This window comes from Streptopelia decaocto, assembly GCF_964273445.1.
Source record: "Streptopelia decaocto genome assembly, chromosome: 11".
Taxonomy (NCBI): domain Eukaryota; kingdom Metazoa; phylum Chordata; class Aves; order Columbiformes; family Columbidae; genus Streptopelia; species Streptopelia decaocto.
In genome coordinates this window covers 8351539-8370134 of record NC_138666.1, presented here as the reverse complement: position 1 = coordinate 8370134, position 18596 = coordinate 8351539, and the positions used below count along the sequence as shown (strand labels likewise).

The 18596-nt window shown below is 41.2% G+C and overlaps 1 protein-coding gene across 6 annotated transcripts in view; it reads left to right on the top strand.

The window, feature by feature from the left end:
• The window catches only part of KLHL36 (kelch like family member 36), a 107629-nt gene that overhangs the window by 33847 nt on the left and 55186 nt on the right, over positions 1 to 18596 (top strand). The gene's annotated exons all lie outside the window — the stretch shown is intronic.

Sequence of the window (18596 nt, the reverse complement as noted above, 5' to 3'; positions counted from 1 at the left end):
AAATCTACTTTGTACAAAAAAATTTGGTTGTGGTATTTTTTTTCTTGTAGTTTGTTTGATGGGGTCTTTGGTTGTTTTCCCCTCTGTTATACCCTGTTATTTTCCTTTGCTTAGCTTATCCAGATATATGCTGCTTCTGGTACAATGAAAGAGATGCTTCTAGATCACGCTTAGTTGGTTCTTGCAGCTGTTTTACCCAATATCTTACTGTTACTGCGATGTCACTAAACTCCCAGGAGTTCCTCAGAATGTCTTTGGAAATGTGTTCTCTGGAAAACCTCTCCAGATAGCACAGAGTTGAGAATCACCTAAAACAGACTGTCTAAATTGGATGCAAAAACCCTGTTTGAGAAGAAACAAGTCAATGTGCTTGCCATCCTGGGCCGTTAACATAAATTAACAAATGCACCAAAAGCAGCTGCATTGCAAAGCCCTCCAAAGGCACTGGGATAACCTGGCTATTCCTGCATCTCCATTTCAGCTTTTTTTAGAGAATGTGTAACCCCTGGGATGTACAAGGCTGTGTTAACAAATGCCAGGTCTCAGCCTACTAAAGAACCTGTCTGAGAGGAATGGGTCTATACCAGCTGTCTTGTAAATCCTTCCTCCTAATCCCAGTGGGCATCACAGCTCTGTGGAACTGGCTGCTTTGACCTTTTATATTTTTGATTGAATATGCAGCTGCTTCTTTTTGGTGCTGAGCTGGAACTGTAGCTGCTAGCGCTTTCTCTAGTGATCAGAAGGACTTGCAGAGGTGTTGGCTTCAGCTCCCATACAAATAACAAAGAAGTCAGAAGCCAAGAAATGCGAGCAAAACACAAATACCCCAGAGAGCGAAGTGTCACGGCTGTGGTTTTACACCCGCCTCCCATGTCCTCCTTCTCCCTGCTGTAGAAGTTTGTTTGCAAGTTGCAGAAGAAAAGTTGCTATGGGATTTCTTTCTTATTTATAACAGTGCAGAACTCGAGGCTTTCTTTTGTATGTGGCACAACAGCAACTGCCTGTAGGATTATGTGCTTGCTCTCCATATATCCTGGGAGGTAAAGATCTCCTTTGGGATTCCAGGTGTGCTCTAGCAAGTAAATGGGTGTTCTAAGCACCTTGCAGAAGTAACCTTGGTGTCTTGTGGGACAGGAGGGAGCAGTTCAGTTTTTTGTTTGTGCATGTTTGTTTGTTTTCCCCCCATCCAGCTCTCTGAAGGTAACTTCAAGCTTTCTGTGTGTGTGTATGTGTATGTAAGGGTCTCAATCCCAAGTTTGCTGTGCTGAGTGTACCCAGCCAGACCATTCCATGAGACCCTGCAAACCTGCTCTAAAGGCCCAGCTTTGCTGTCTGCCTGTGCCCAGCAACCTATATTCCTGGCCCTCTCCAAAGTAAAAAGGTGGCTCGGCAGGCCTTGGGAACAGGCTTTGAAATGAGAGTTTGTGTTTAAAAGGCACTTTTTATTTGTGCTAATTAATTGTACTAATCCTTACCCAGAGTTTGTAATGTGACGTTGCAGGTGGTTGCTGTGCCCAGGCAGCGGCAGGAGGGCTGATCTGAATGTGTCCAGGCACCAGAGAGGGCACAGATGCTGCCCACTTGTATTTTGCTTCAGATCTACCTTTATTCAGAAAGGCTCAGGATTGCTATGGCAACCCCAGTCACAAACTGAAGGATTCATACTAAAACTCATAAAGGCTCACACTTTAAGGGCTTTTCTCTCTTCCTCTCAGTCTTTCTGATTTTTCCTCATCACAGGAATTGCTTCTGAGCAGATGGGCCTATAGCAGCTTTACCATGGACCCTTTGTGTACTCCAAGCTCTTTGTTTCCCCAGCTTGGTGATGCTGAGCAAACACAGCTGCTATTGGAGTCAGTGGGAATATCAGGTGTTTGTTTTCCATTTACTCAGATTAAGAACAGGACCCTTGCTATGACATTGCCCAGTCCAGAGGCTCTTTTCAGTTCCATAATATCTTGGAGGGGTGAGGTCTCTAAGCACTGGTGTTGTTGCTCTGTTTGGAAACAACCTCCCTTACTACAGCCAGAAAAGCTTTGGTGCATTTTCTGTGTGCCAAAACGTTAGGGCCCTGGGAGGAGAGATGCAAGAGACTGCAGGAGTGATGTAAGAGGTTTTTGCTTCATCTGTTCCTTACACCCTGCTCCAAAAGGTTATTGACTTCATTGCAGAAGGAACTACTCATTAGCTACATGCACACCCCTAGCCTTATCTTAGTACTGTGAGCTTCCATGGGTGGGAATTTGGCTACTTCTTGGACTGTGATGGTTTTGTCGCTCTAGCTGCTTGCTTGGCCCCATCTTGGATGCTTGTTTACAGTGGCATAATCACACCTGTACTTTTTCTATCCTTATCCTACTTATGCAAATAACAGGTTTACACAAAGCTCTGTCCATCCAATAAGCTTTGTGATGAACAGGAGATCTGGGGAATTCCTTTGCTCACAGTGTAGCAGAATAGCTCGGGGCTCATCATATTTTATTCTCTATATGCTGAATGCACTTCAGAACCATCTTCCTCACCCAAACTGAAATATGAAAAGCGATTCCGTTCAACCCACTGACCTTCATGTCCTTGTCCCTGGTGAATGGAGGGAATTCCGACACAACTAATATTTTCTCTGCTTCTGAGAAAAACTCCTTTATTTGTTCTGAGTCACACTGGATGTTATCAGTGGCTCCGTGGTTACACAATTCACCCTCTGTTACCTGCCTAGAATTTACCACAAAATTACCAGTTGACAGAAACTGGAGGACCTTTATAGGTGTCAACCGGAATTTCCCTGATGTATCTCAGCTGATTCTGACTGTTTGCTGTAACAATTGTCTCCAAGTCCATCCAAGGTTTTACACAAATGCTTGTGCTGTGCGCAACTTGCAGATCAACACATTTGCACTTGCATCCTTTGGCTGAATGGAGGACCAGCTGTGTGGGTGGGGGGGTTTCCTGGATCACAGCAGTTGAAACAGGAAATAAGAAAATTCAGCCAAAAAGGCTTTTTCAGGTCTCTAAAGAACATGTCTCAGTGAGCGTCCAGACAAATCTGGCTTTGATTGTCTCTTTCTTACTTGATATAATGAGAGAGATCTCAGATTATTTTCTTTTTAAACAAAAGTAGCAGATCAGCATGGCCAAAAGTGAATAGGAACAGTCTGAGGAATTGCTAAATACTTAAAGAAGGTGAATGTGGTGTGAGGGGTTATATCGTTATTGTCTGAGTATTTAATCATACAATCTTATATGATTGTGTTTTATGAATATACTTGTTAAATAATTATGTTGATTCAGTATTGCCTTTGATGCCTTCTGTGGGAAGATCTCCTTTTTGTTTTGATACCAGGTCTGAGGAGCTATAGTCTCTTAAATTATATTTCTGACAATGAATAAATTGCAATGCATGTGAAATGACTGGTGCAGCATGAAGACTCCCCCACCAGAAATAGTTCGAGAGTGATTACCCACTCTCTGTATCAAGCACACAACACAGCAAATGTTTGCAGGACATTGCGATCTAGTGATAATTATAGTATCAATCCTGTTAATTCTGAATGAAAATGTGCAAGAGAACTACATGTGCAGAACCCCAAAATATTTCCTGGGCATAAAGCCAAAGCAGAATAATTTAACCACATCAAAGTATTTCATGTTTTGGGGACTTTTTTTACATGCTAACACATGAAAATCAACATGTTCTCAAAGAACGTGGTGGTTTTGTAGAAACAGTTCTTTGTAGCGGAAAAATATTTTATCGTTGGATTTTGACCAATTTTCCCAAAGGGATGTCTAGGGAGTAATGCTCAAAACTCAGGTGTATGTGCAAATTATGGGCAAAAGTCTAATCTGCACATGTGTTTGCCATGACTTTAAGAACAGAATTAAACTGAATTGGTGTTAGGGGATTAATAATACCCTGGGTCTGAACAGAAGAGCCATGTGAGGGGGTGGTTCTAATTTCATGATTCCTGCCAGTGTCAACCGTGGCATACATATAATTAGCTTACTTGATTAGCATCACAGAATAAAAATATGAATGGGGAGCTATTCTGCTCTGCCAGGCTAAGGAGCTGGAAGGAGCGGAGGAAGGCTGAGGGGTGGAACAGTTGGTAATGAACTTCAGTGGGTAATGAACTTTTCTAGCGAGAGGCTCAGCGTGATTTCCTTTTCCCCTGTTCATGGCAAAGCTCCATCGTGGCCGCCTTCCTGAACTGAATCGCGGACTCTCTCCAGGACACAAAGCAGCTTGTACACTCCTGTTCTCATTGCTCATGGTAAAAGGGATGGAGGAATGACTGCTCTGCTCTTTGAGAAGCTGCAGAGTCACAGATACATGTTTCCTGGGCCTTTGTGTTAAGTACAACAGAATAAATAACTGCAACAGTTCTTACTGAATAACACAATTCACACAGACAAAGGAGGAAGCATTCGCTGCCTTTTTTTTTTCCCCCTGTCTGCATGCAAAAAATCAAGGCAATCCATCCCTTCCCCCAAAAAAGTGGAAATAGGAATAAGTAGCTGTAGAATCCTACAGATGCCCGACAATAAAAATCCATTCAGTTCAGCTCTCCCTCATGGAAAACAGAGAAGTATAAGACCTCATTATTACCAGTGCCTCAAGCAGGAGCTTAGCAACTAGGAGTAGCGACAGCTCAGATTATTAGTGTATTTATAATAAAGTCTTTTAAGTCTGCCACATGGAAGGATTTGTGAGTCAGCAAATATAGCAAATAGGTCTGCAAGGGACAGGCCAGCACAGAAATGAAAATTGTCAGGAATTATTCAGCCCTGAACATGCCCGGGTCTGCCTCTGTTTCCTTTGGCAGTAAAACTATTGTTAAGATGGAGAGCTTTGTTATTTTTAATTTCCTTGAAATCTAAGTGTGTGGAAGGCAGAGAGGAGTGTTGGTTTGTGACAAGTTCTAATAAAGCAGGTCACCCTGCCCGAGCTGGCATGAGCATGGACAAGAAACGTGCCCAAGGATGTTCTACAAATCACCCATTGTGCAAAGGCTGCTATCCAATTTACCCTCCTAACCTACATTTGGAAATATATCGTGCTTTACAGATGCATATTGCAGTAGGTTTGGGGAAACTGATTGACTTTCTAATAGGTTTAGAGCTGGAGATACCAATTTAGGGCTGATAGGAAGGAGAATCCTTAATCCTGTTCAATCTGGATGTTCCTTGCAGGACTGAGACCACAGAGATCCCGAAACTAAAATGCAAAAAGTTATTTAGCTGTCAGTTGGTTAGCATTTAGTATTTCTTTTAAATTTATATAATGTGGAAGTCCTTGATATGTACATTTTTTGCATTTAAACTTTAGGGGAAAACAAATAACGTTTACTGCTGTGACTAGCTAGAAAGCAGCAGCTGAATGCCACAGTGTAAAGGGGAGATTTTAATGAAATAGAGGCACAACTCATACCAAAAGTTGTTGGAATTAGATGCTTAATTCACATTAGTATATTTAAAAGCTTTTGCTAAACACAGATCCTAATCACTTATGCTCATTGATGGTCCTGTTCTGCTTTTTTTAGCAGTAGTAATCCAGGTAACCTGGACAAACTCCAACTTGAGTAATTATGTTCTCCTGACCTAAATTCTTCTTGGTGTTTCAAATAGATACTATTCTTGGTCTGATACCTTAAATGAGCAATTGCTGTTATGTGCACTCTTAAGGGCTTTCTGTGTTTCATCTGAGTTAGCTGCATATCAGTGGAGATATAGGGTGTCTTGGGTACATCATGGTGTGTTTATGAACTTAAAAATCCCTTTGTAGGCATAAAATGGGAGAGGAATTGGTAAATTTAATTTACATTTTACAGCATCTACTTAAAAAATATATATATAAAAAATATGTATTTGCTAAAATACCTGATTTAATTGTACATTGTGATGTGGTCATTGTAAGTGCTTTAAAGGACAGTCCTAGAACTTCAGATTTTCTTGGCATTTATCACTGACTTCAGAGAATGCATGCTCATAATTCTGCCAAACACTTGTTAATGAGCATTTCAGCTGAACATTTCCAGCTTGTTCTTACCAGTTCCAGCTGTTCAGTCAGTACCTGAAACACATCAGGGGTTCCTGGAGCTACATGTCCTCCAGGATGGCTCAGCACGGACTAAAATGTACAGACGGATGAACCATGTTTTGGATTTTTTTGGGGTGGTTTGTGTTTCTTTGGGGTCTTTTTTTATGAGGATTCCAAGATGAGGCAATGGCCTGAGAAAACTGCAAAAGGATAAAGCAGATCTAGGGGGTGTCATCAGCTGAATCAACGTTAGCTAAATTTACTAGGCTCTCTTCCACCTCTTGCTTTCAGTCTGCTCAGAGTGTGAAATAAACACTTGCTTTCATTGTTGTGCTATCCGCCTTGTGTTTTTTGTCAAAAAGGTTTTACTAAACCTCCTGTTTCAGCCAGTGCGTGGACCTTACCTGCCCTTTTTGAGCCGCTGTGATTTGATAGATCTTGCATATGACCTGAGCACCTGGACAGGCTCCCTTCACCAGTCAGGCAAGCAGAGGAGAACAGTGAAGTGGGACTAACATTTCAGGGATAAGTACAGGAAACAAATGTGTGTAGCGAGGGATCAGAAGGGAAATCGATGTTAAATCCCCAGATTTGAAGAAAGATGGGATGGGAAGTCACAGGGTGGCTGGAGAGGAAAAGCTGCTGCAGGACACAGCAGTAGAGCTTGAAAAAGTTCTGCCGTGGAAAGGTGAAGTGTCAGTAAAACAGGGTGGAGGATGGAGCCATGGGTTGAAAGGACAAGACCTGGGACTGGAAAGAGGAAACAGCACAAAGCTGCTGATGAGAGGAAACCAGCAAAAATCTGGTCTCATCAGCACCCCAGCCACGCTGATGTTCCCACTCCTTGCGGTCTAACACCTAAAGCAAGCTGCAGCCATTCACAGTAAAAGTTCATTGTTTTATGGCAGATCACAGCCACAAAGCTATTGCATTTTCATTAGTGCAGTGAAATCCATTAATTATATATGCTTGACTATATAAGTCTTGTTCTTTGCTTGGTTACAGACACAGCTGCTGTTTTAAACAGTCAGAGATGCCCAGAATGGGCCAGATCATTCCCTGATGCATTAAACATGGATGAATTTGACCCAAAATATTTTAAAATCACATTTACTTCTCTTTGTCACTAGGAAAAATGTGTGAGTTATGAATACCAGAGCCAGCCGAGGCCACTGATTCCTTGAAATATTTTGTACTTAAAACTATTTGCAGTAGGCACCAGAATGATTGCAGTTTATAGTTTAGTATCTCCAGGAAAGCACCTCTGGGATTTTTGGGGAGGACTTGGTAGTTTGTGCAGTCACCCTGAACCCAGAGCAGAGCCTGCTGTGATATTTTCCAGAGATATTCTAGGAACTAAGAGGAGATTATACAGTCACTTCAATTGGCTTCAATAATGGTTTTGTTACTGGTTTCAGGACATGAGTAAATTAAGCAGGTTAATTGTGTTTTGTTTCCCGGTACTTAAATTGAAAGAAAAGTAGGAAACCCCCTTGCAAATCCATCTGCCTTGAACTCTGTTTCTTGGCATTCGCGTGTTTTGCTCCTTTTCATTTTTGTTTTTGGGCTATGTTTATGCTTCAGTCTTGGGAAACTTTAGAGATAAAAGATGTTTGATTTCTCAGAATACATGTTGCATAAAGCCCCTTTCTCTGGGTAAGCAGAGGCTTGAAAGGACACAGGCAGCCTGAGATAGGCAGAAGTTTCTGAGAGGAACTGAGAAAGAAGAGAGACTTTCTTTAATGGGAAGTGCATACTGAGGAATATAACAAAAATACAGTTAAAAACCCACAGCATCACTGCCACTTTTGAGTGTGGTATAGAAGAAAACTTTCACAGATACCATTTTCAGAACTACATCATCATTAAATGGTTCCTGGTAACAACCATCACCACAGTGATGCTGTCTGTCTCTAGTATTTTATCTTTGAGCTGAAGGCATGCCACACATTTGTTCACTAGTAAACTTTGTGTTAATGCCCTGAAGTAGATAATTGTACAGGGGGAGTAGTTAATGGAACCAGAGTTACCCAGTGCTTATCTCATTTACCTTACAGTAAACACAGTATTTATATATGGTGAGGCTTTATGCTGGGATCTGCTTTACCCACAGCCAATTGTCTTATACTCACACAACAAGACAATGTCAAGATTTTTAGACTGAAGAGTCCTTCCTAGTCATTCTAAAGATATCTTGGGTCATTAACTTTGTCACCAAAAGTTGCCCACAGCCAAAGATGTGGCATCATCCTGAGCCATTTCCTTTCTTTCACCCTTACAGCTTTGTCTGTATCACTCTGCTTTTATCTACTTGTATTTCATTCTCACCCTCTCCTTCCACATCTGTCACTCTGAAATGATGTGAAATACCACGCTTGGATGAGGAAAAAGAGCTGAAGCACTGAGGATTAAAACTTTTCCCTTAGGGCCCGATCTGGAGACTGTGAAAGTCCAGACGAGTCCCATGAATTTCAAAAAGATCCAGTGAAAACTCAGATATAAATGCCTGGCTTTTATAGATGGCTTTAAAGAAAGGCCATCCCATCCATTCCCTCAAAGATTGTCATGTGGTCCTGTCACACCATGGACTCAACCCTACTGAGAAGCTGCAGATAGATCTAGCAGAAGACATTCTGCCTTTGGATATTGCCAGGAAGAAACCATTGTTGAGAAAAACAAAATCTATACCTTCTTAAATCCCTGCTTGAGACACAGTGGGCGTAAGAAAGAAAAAGTAGACACAGCTGAGGAACAGACAAAGAAAAGAATTTCTTTTCCTGCCCACAGAAGTCAAGACTTCTTCACTGGAGGGAATATTTTGCTCCTGCTCCTTGCTTTCCCACTGCGAAAAAACTGATTAGTTAAAATAGAGCTTTTGGGGGCTAAGTCCAAAACTGACATCTAAAATTAGATAATTCAATTTCTTTGCACATTTTCTGGTGTTTTGAGTAGTGATTAGTCAGCGAAATCAATGTATGCTGGAGTTCATATAGGAAAATGTGTTTCCTGTGCAATGCAAAAAGCAGTGAGCAAATACATACAGCGACTGCCCTATTACACAGTTACCATAGAGACAGCATGTTAAAGAACTGCTTTCCTTATTCCTTATCACTGGTCTAGAATTATACCCAACACCTTTTCTATTCTTGTTGCATTCTTTTTGTTTTTGTTGCACATAGGCAAGGGGCTGAATCGCTGGTCATATCCTGATGTTTAAGATAACAAACAACCTGTTTCATGTCTTTTCCTCTGAGCTGCTGAAAACCAAGACTGCAGACTCTGTCCCAGCATCTCTGGGGTTGAGCAGAGTTCAGATCTCAGAGCTCCCCGCCTTGTTCCTTAAACTGTGCTCACACAATTTCCTGTTTAGACACAAAAAAGGGGCTAAAGTCATCTTGGGGCTTCCTGCTCTGGGCTCAGCACACTCACTTCTTCCACAGCAGCAGCTGTCACAGTATTTCTTTGAAAGGCACTTGAGTTAATTTTTCACATTCTTATCAGTTCAGATGGCTCATTTGTAAGAGCAGTTTCAAAAGCTAATTTCAAGTGACCAAAAAATAATCAGATAAAATAGGTTCTTTGGACTGTAAAAGCATTAGCTGAGCAGATTTGGCTTGTGTCAGAGGAGCACAAAGCACTCTGGAGACAGATAATACCCATAAGCTTTGTAAAGAAGGTACAAGATACCTGGATCAAAGTTCTGCAGACATTGCTGTTCCTTTGCTATATTCTCTGCACTCCTCTGAGGTTCAGAAAGTGGCCCTGTTGCTTGTTAGCTCCCACAACTTAAACGTATGTTGTTGTACTGAGTTTGGAGGTGAAGCAATGCATTCTGGATGCTGACACAATGTGGATTTGGGATGAATCTTGCACTCCAGTAGCTCAGAGATTTACAATCTACCTGCAGTCTCACTGCACAACACTGGAAAGCTTTCTGGCTGAGGCCCTTTGGTTATTTTGTTTGTTGTTTGGGGAAATTAAAGTGTCTCGGTGACCAGGCTTAATAGATTCACCAAAAGGTCACCAAGACACATCACGTATGAGCAGTGAAAAATGATTCTGAGTGAGGCTTCTTTCTTTTTCTGACTGGTTTGACTGAAATCTTTCCAAGATGAGAAGTCCAAAGAGAAGCTCTGGCAAAGCCAACAGGGAGATCTCCAAGAAGAAAACACTTTTTTAAAACTTACAGGGAGGTCAGTACAGTTCAGGTGACTGAAGATTCATATTACAGGAGTCCTCAAAGGCCTGGTTGCAAAAACTGACGTGTGAAGGCAAGACTGTGGGAAACTGCAGTGGGTCTGTGGAGTCCTTGACAGAAAATACGGGAGTAGAGATCAGCCTTGAAGATATTAAGATTTACCCTTGAGAAAGATGGGAGTAAAGGAGTATCCGGAGGTATGGACTTGTACCCATGAGAAAGGAGAGATATACCCGTGAGAGAGAAGGGGATAGAAGAATAACATGGATGATAGCAAAATTAACCAATGAGATATTAGTGCTGTAACTTGTGGCCAATAGTGAAAAGACACATGAACTGGTAGAATTGTATAAAAATGCACTTGTAGCAATAAATGGCACCTATTACTTTCATCTTGAAAGAATTTGGTCCATATCGTTTGTCCGTCTCAACCGCGACACAAGACCCCTGTTCCAGAGTATATTCCTTCCCCCAAGATGGATTATGTCTGGGAGATAAAAGGACACAAACCAAGTGACCTCATGGTACACCTTTTCCCCACCTTCAATATCCCCTCCTCAATTTTAACATCTGCCCTCAATCTATTTTCTGCTCTGTTATTTTCTCACTGATTGCACAATAACTCCTCAATTACTGTAGACCAGAGAATGGGGAAATCCATCTGCTGGATGCTCTGTGTCCTTATGACTCTTCCTGACCTAAATTTGGAGAGGCTCCACCTCCCACTTCCATTCATTCCCTCAGGGTGTTGACTCCCAGGCACTAACAGATTAAACTGAAGTGGCGGCAGTCTGCCCTGTCTAGCTCCCAGCAATTAACAGTCTCACAGAAGGGACAGATGAACCAAATATGAAGCATCCTGAATGATACTGTAATTTGGAAGCCATGATATGCAAATTGTGAAATCAGAGCTGTTTACTTATGTATGCAAGGTTAGAAACTGGTGATGTAAAATTCCCTTTCTGGTTCAGGGAAAAGAAAGCTTTGGGTCTCTAAGAATGTATTCAGGACTAAAATGAGATCCCAAATTAGACACTGCCTCTTTTTGTCCTCATCTGGATAATCAGGGCCATTTGTGTGGTTTGATAAGCAGCAGCACATAATTCCAGGTCAGAAGGACCCAGCATCCAGCAGTGTTGGTGGTATCTGGAGTTTTTAAGTAGTTTTATGTTGTAACTTTGATTCTGTTGACTTTCCAAATACATCAATAAAGCACTTCTACATCTTCAAAGTGCTTACAGATTCTATCTCACTTCATCTCCTAGGGAAGGAAAATAAGAAAATGATCAGTAACAGATAAGTAAATGATTTAATTTTGTAAAAGAACTTTGTAATTCCCCTTTGTAAAAGGGGAATTAAAGACCTGATGTCAAGCTAAATCAAAGCAATGGAAATGAGCTGGAACTTGGATCTGTCCAATGTTTCTAGTACACAAAAGTCAATTTCACTGCTCTGTGAATATGGCCTCAGTGTGGAGACCCTTGTCCAGAGAAAGGGCAGACCTAGGGGAACCTGTGATTAGATTCCATGATCTTAACAGTCTCTTCCAACTGAAAAGATTCTATGAAGAGCTGAGCCGAGATCCCTGGGGATCAGGGCTCGTGCTTTCATTGCCAGCAGGGCAGTGGCACTGGCAGTAGCTGGTGCAGAGAAAACCGCTCTCCCTCCAGCCATTTGAGTCCTTGCACCAGGTCAGTGTGCTCAAGGCTCTCTTTGGGACCTGACCAGAGCCAGGCCTGTTCTGTGCCCTGCCAGTGTCACTGTGCTAGGAATAAATGCCACATGAAGGAATAAATCAGAGCTAGGAGTCCCCGCATCACAGACAAGTGCCCAGTTTACAAATTAACACGGTACCTCTCACAAATACCCTGGCTTATTTTGTTACGAGGAGGCCAGTTGGATGAAAATATTTCTTTTTGGCTGGTAGTTATAGAAAAATAGTGGGACTGGGGTCATAGAAAACTAAAATCTTTGTAAGAGCCAAGTGCTGGTTTGAATGTGCTCCTTTCTTTCAAGATCTTCAGCTATTCCCTGCATGCTTAGAAACACTTTCTGAAGAACCGTTTTTGGAGCAGTGCAGCACAAGAAAAGCATTCCTCCTTCAGAGAGCACTGAATACTAATTTACTGTTGGCAGGTTGTGGGGTGAAAAAAAAAATGACTCATCATGGTCTCCTTTCATGAGGATCTTGTTTTCCTGTCCGTTTTGAATTTAATAATGTGTCACATTAGGGTTAAATGGCTCTCTTTCCTCAGCTCTGCTCTGACTTTAATGCTATATGTGACCTACCCAACACTGCTTTTCTATGGCCCTACTCAGATGTAAGAATGTCCCACTGGAATTCTGTGAAGCTGCTAATTAGGCAGTGTTAAGCAATGACAAGTGAACGAGTATGCAATCATGGCAGGCGCTATATCCACCCCAATATCCCACATACAGATGTGAACACTGGCACCAGTTAAGCCAAGGTTGGTTGTGTGTCTGGCTGGGCAGAACGTCCCAGCTGGACACCAGGCTGGCTTTGAAAGCTCTATTCTTTCACTAAAATTGGATCAATATTTGGTAGGTTGGTTGACTCCCAGGTGTTAAACACCTGAGCACTGTCTGGGTGGGGAACCTCACAATTTCAGAATTTGTATATGCTGGGTATTTTGCTTTTGTTCAAAACTCCATTAGAATAGGTTGGATCTTGGGAAGAAAAAAATAATTAATTCCCCCCACAGCTCCTCAAGCTTTACACGCCTAAAGGCTCCTCCTGTCCCACAGTCCCATTGCAGCTGAGGGAAACAAATCCCCTTTGGAACTGTGTTAGTGTGGAGCCTCAGCCTCCCCTTCTGCACCAGAGAAATGTCTCCAAACTGCTACAGTCCTGTACCTATGGATTGCTTTGCCAAAACAGACTCAAGGGAAGTCTAGACTCAGGTGTAAATTGACAGTAATTTCTGAGCCAAGCTCAGTTTTATGTTATAATGATGGCTCATTACACTAAATTATGTCTTTAATGACATATTTGAATCGTTTTACTTTTACTTTTTTCAGAGAATTAATTATGAAGACATTGCTGATTTGTGAAGCTTGAATAGACAAATGCATCTACAAATGTTGTCCATCACTTAGATTATAGGATTATATATTAATCTTTTATAGGCATGAAAACATGTAGAAATTAATGTTCAGTGGTTCTTCTAGAGCTCGTCACTACAAAACACAGGACAATCCAAATGTGTAAAATGCCTGTGCCTCAGAAAGGCTTTAAAATTGTGTCTGTGTGATGATTAGACCATAAACTATGTAATGATTCACTGTTTAAAAAAAAAAAGTCCACTGCACTCCTAGGCCTCCATAAATCTTTAGCTATTTACAGGAAGGCTTTTCTTTTTTACTTATGATCAAATAGTGGTTTAGAGTTGGGCTGGCAGAGAATTCAGGCATGTCCAGACCAACCAAACAGACAATAAAAGTGATTTACTGTAAGACACAGGGACTTAAATCCCTTTTTACATGAGATACTGAAATGAATCTCAAAAGCTGTCATTACCACAGTTTGTCTGACCTAGAGCTGAAGGTGTATTCAAAAATGAATTAAACTCTACTGAGCTTTGGAGGAATATCAAATGTGGAGTGGTGTTTGGTTCATATGCTATTCTTTTTCCAGATATTGGATAAATGAAAGGTTGAATGAGGAAAGAACAATAACAGAGCAAAGTGCAGGTATCCAAGTAGCTCACTATAGCCAATGCTTGTGATAACATAATTATAACTGTAATGTTATAAATTTATGTCCTGTAGAAGCAATGTCAGGAAACACAGATGACAACCTGGTGTTCATAATATTGATGTGAATTCATGCAGGGATTTTTTCAGATCCTGCAGCTTTTTTGAGGTATATCGTACACTGAAATTAAAGAGAATGACCCTGAAAATGGTATTCTGTAAGCATGCACTTCACACATGGCTGTGGAAAAATTATCTTGCAGTTTTTATCTTCTCTGGATGGATTCCTTTAGTGATACCACATTTCCAGACCTAGGAGGTCAAGCCTGGGAATACTCTCCAGTTCCAAATGGTCCCATACTGAAACAAATACCTCTAACTACAGAAAGAATTCTTCAGAGACCTTCTCACAGAGGCTGTTTTATGAATATGGGACCAGTTGGTTCTGACTTTCAGTAGGACCCTTTCCTGGTCTTAGGCATGACAGACGTATTTATATTCACTGTAGTGTGTAATTAATGTAATTAATTGCATCCATGATAAATCTATTTACATAATTAATATCTACATCTATAATCTGGAAGGAAGCAACACAGAGAAGAATTATATCAGTCTATTGTTTAAGGCTGTTTTTTGAAATTGTATGTTCTGTATGAAGATTTTTGGAGTTGGAAGTGAAGCTCAGCCTAGTCTGTTCAGGCCGTGGCCTTGGTTTTGCCTTGTTCCCGAGCACAATTACAAGGGAGTCTGTGGCAGCTGCATAGAAATGGTTTTGGTTAAGAACTTCCTTTTCTTGGTATAAATCAGAGTCCAGCTCTGACTTATTTCTATTCCAGTTGCAGTAACTTTCCTTAAACCAACAGAGTGTAGAGCACAATTCAGATCTGTCCTCTTGCTTCTGGTGTCTTTCAATGTTATCATAGTCTTCCCCAGAGACTTTTTGAAGAACACAGCAAAAAAAATACTCATTCTCTCATTTAACATTTTAATTTTGTTTAGTATGTTTTTTCTTCTTCTCCCAGTGTCTTCTCAGTCTTGTTTTCTCTTTTCCTTCCTCATTTCATCTAAGCTCTGTGTCATGTTGAAAAAAAGTACCAGCCCCTGTAACAGGGAATTTAATTTAAAAAGAGATAACACCTATTCTTTTTTTCCTTTTGTAGCAGTTTCCTTCAAGTAGGCAAAGGTTTTCTGCATTGTAATCTGTAATTAACTTGTCTTTGGGTCAACCTGTGCATTCTACCAATGCAAATTATTTTTTAGCTAAGGTCATTCATTAATTGAAAGAAAATTTGTGTTTTAAGCCAAGTAACTCAGCTAGTTTGACAGTGGGAAATTTACCAGGGATGTCAATATTCGTGAAAGCTTTGGATCTGAATGGGGCTGCTTTCTGCATCCCGCAGTTATATATAAGCCACACTATGTTTTCCAAAATATTTCCACCTTGCAGTAGAATGGGTCTTGGGCCTTTCAAAATGTCTAGGAAAAGAATTGGAGTGAGAGATGGGAGAAAGGGCTTTTATCCAGCTCAGATTAAGTCACTGGCTGGAAGGACACCTGTAAGAGGTACAGAAGGCTTAAACCCCTCCAAAATAAAGATCATATTAGTGTTTCCTCACTAATGTGTAAAACAGGGTTAATGTGGGAGCCATAAAATGCAGTAGTGGAGCAGAATTACTGCAGAGTGGCTTTGTTTGTGAGAGAGTGTTTGGGATGCTCAGGATCCTGATGTGTCTGGTCCAGCCCTTCCTGGATGAAGGGTGGAAGGTCTCTTTCCGTCTTTCTGAGAGAATGAATATTTCCCTCCTTGGAGACTCAGGCCAGAAATTCAAGCCACACTGAGCCTGGTCCAAACATTCCTACAGAAAGTTCATGTTTCAGCAAACAAGTTTTTTTTGTCCCAAAAAAATAAGAGTTTTGCTGTTGACTTCAGTGTGACCAAGATTCCACTTGTAAATTGCCTTAAAAAATCTCTGGCACTTGGCTACAGCTCATTTCTCTTCCAAATCCCTGAGGTCATGATTTAACAATACAGTAAATCCAGCTTAAGGGCTCCTTGTGTTGGATCAGAGAAGTCATGACACAGAATCACATCACGCAGAGTAAGCAAGCTTGCCTATTAAAATGTTTTCAAAAGTAATTACAAGTTTACATTGGGCCAGAAGTCTCACTTTTAGATAAAGCATCTTCTGCAGCTACTGCTCCAACATTTTTACTGTGTCAGAAATTGTCCTCTTCTAGGCAGGGGAAAATCAGTGTAAACATTGTGTTCTGCACACCAGCTATTTCAGCAGAAATACAATCATGTGTCTGATCCACATTGACTGTGTCCTCCTGGTGATAATGATCACAGAACTGGGGCCACATCCAGAAGTGGGGGAAGATGCTTGAAAAAAGGACACAGTGCTTTTTCAGAGGCACTCGGAGAAGATCAGGTGGCTGTTTCTCCTGGTCCTTTCATCAGGGTAGTGAACAAAGCAAATCAGTGCAAATAATTTTTCCTTAAGCACTGGAAAGACTTAAGAGTCCGATGAGATATTGCCAGATGAGAAAGCAGCTCTGAAATGTTCCAGCTGTTCCTCCCCAGTTCATCACAGGAAGATTTCCTAAGCTGGCCCCTGCTGAATATTCGCTCATAGTAAATGACTGAAGCAGTCAGGCTTGAAATATTTTAAATATTCTGTCATAGCAATGAAAAGCTTAGCAAATCAAGGTGATTCATTTAATAGATTCCTTTGACTAATAGCATCTGATTTTAAGGAAATAAATAATGCTTTCATGTGAAGCAAGGAGCAGTTCCAAACGTGAGTTCCTGTTGAGAAAAAGAATTGATCCCTGATTGCAAGTTTGGAGTTTTTCTGGATTTTGTTTGTTTGTTTGTGTTTGGTTTGTGTTTGGTTTTTTGTTTGGTTTTGGTGTTTGTTTATTTTTTGATTTTGTTTTTTTGTTTGTGGCCTGAAGCCATCTGTGCGTTTGCTTTCAGTATTTCAACACGACACATTTTCTCTGTGATATGTTATTGTGCAATGATGTTTTATGACCCATTTCCATTTGGGCACTGAGGCTCAAGGAGTAATTTCATTGTGTGACACAGGTGCCAGGTGAACATTTCACACTCACTGGGGGCATTTCTCATCCTGTTAAATTCTTCTGGTAATAGAAATAATAACTAAGGCGTCTGAGGTCACATTCACTGTAGCCAGTGCAGTCTTTTCCAGAAAACAAGGAATTGCAGTAAACAAGGGAGAGGCTTCCCAGAAAGAGCCGTTTCACAGTGAGCTCAGTCCATCATCAGCCACAGAGAATTTAAGGAGTTTATTGTCCAGCTTCTACAGGTCATCCCTGATGGAGAGTCAACAGGGATGTTTGCTGAACAGAGTCTTTGCTGAACTATGGTGTTATTTGTCCTTCATTGGAACTGTTTTGTCTTTATAGTCATTAAATATAATCTGTGCTGAAAGGGAAAAATGTAGTGATAATGCTGATTGTTTTCTTGCATGGTTTGGGTACAGAGCATACAACATAGTGCAGCCCCAAGGTCTCACCCATGGCAATAACCCACGAGCTGAGCTCCAGGCACAACAGGACTTCTCCGTGTCATGATACTGATGCTCTGAGATGCTCTGAACCACACAGGTTATCTTGTTCTGCTCTGAGACAAAGGCTCTGGTCAGTCATTCTTGCTGTCTCTTTTTTTTTTTTTAATAGTAAAAAACCTCTCAGAAAGCAGACAGAATGAAAGTGTGTAAAGAAAGATGTTAGGGGGCTGTTCAGCCTGGAGAACAGGAGGCTGAGACCTCCTCACTGTCTACAACTACCTGAAAGGAGGTTGTAGCATGGAGGGTGTTGGTCTCTTCTCCCAAGTAACAAGTGGTAGGACAAGAGGAAATGGCCTCAAGTTGTGCCAGGGGAGGTTTATATTGGATAGTAGGAAAAAATTGTTCCCAGAAAGGGCTGTTGGGCATTGGAACAGGCTGCCCCGGGCAGTGGTGGAGTCACCATCCCTGGAAGGGGTTAAAAAACATTTAGACGTGGTTCTTAAGGACACGGGCTAGTGCCAGAGTTAGGTTATAGTTGGACTCGATGATCCTGAGGGTCTCTTTCAACTGAAATGAATCTATGATTCAATTTCTTGGAGTCCATAAATATCACAGAACTCTTGGAATGGGTGGATTCCTGGCACTAAAAAAAAATCAGAGAGGCAGCAGAAAAAAAATGGCATGTAAAATAATCACAATCAAGATTTGTTTCTTTTTTAAGCAAGACATGGATAGGGTTATTATGATTACAAAAAGGTTCAGGTGGTGAAGATACTCTAGTCTGGAGTGAGGCTTTGTTGTCTTCAGTCTTATATAAATACATAATAAAATGCAGTCCCTAGCTTGGAGAAATTAAATTCCAAAAGGCAAGACTCAGAGAAGCAGGGGCGAGGGGACAGAGGCACTGGGGAGGGAAGCGGCAAGCCCCAAATCAGACAAGCTTAGTGGTGGCAGCAAAAATAGAATCGGAGATGGCATCTTCTCACAGTGGTGTGATGGGATCTCACTCCCTCCTTGTCTGATTATTCTGGAATAAATCATCGTTTGCAGAAAAGAGACACATACTGCTCACATCCTCAGCTGCAAATCTATTCCATAAAGAGGTTTTCAGCTA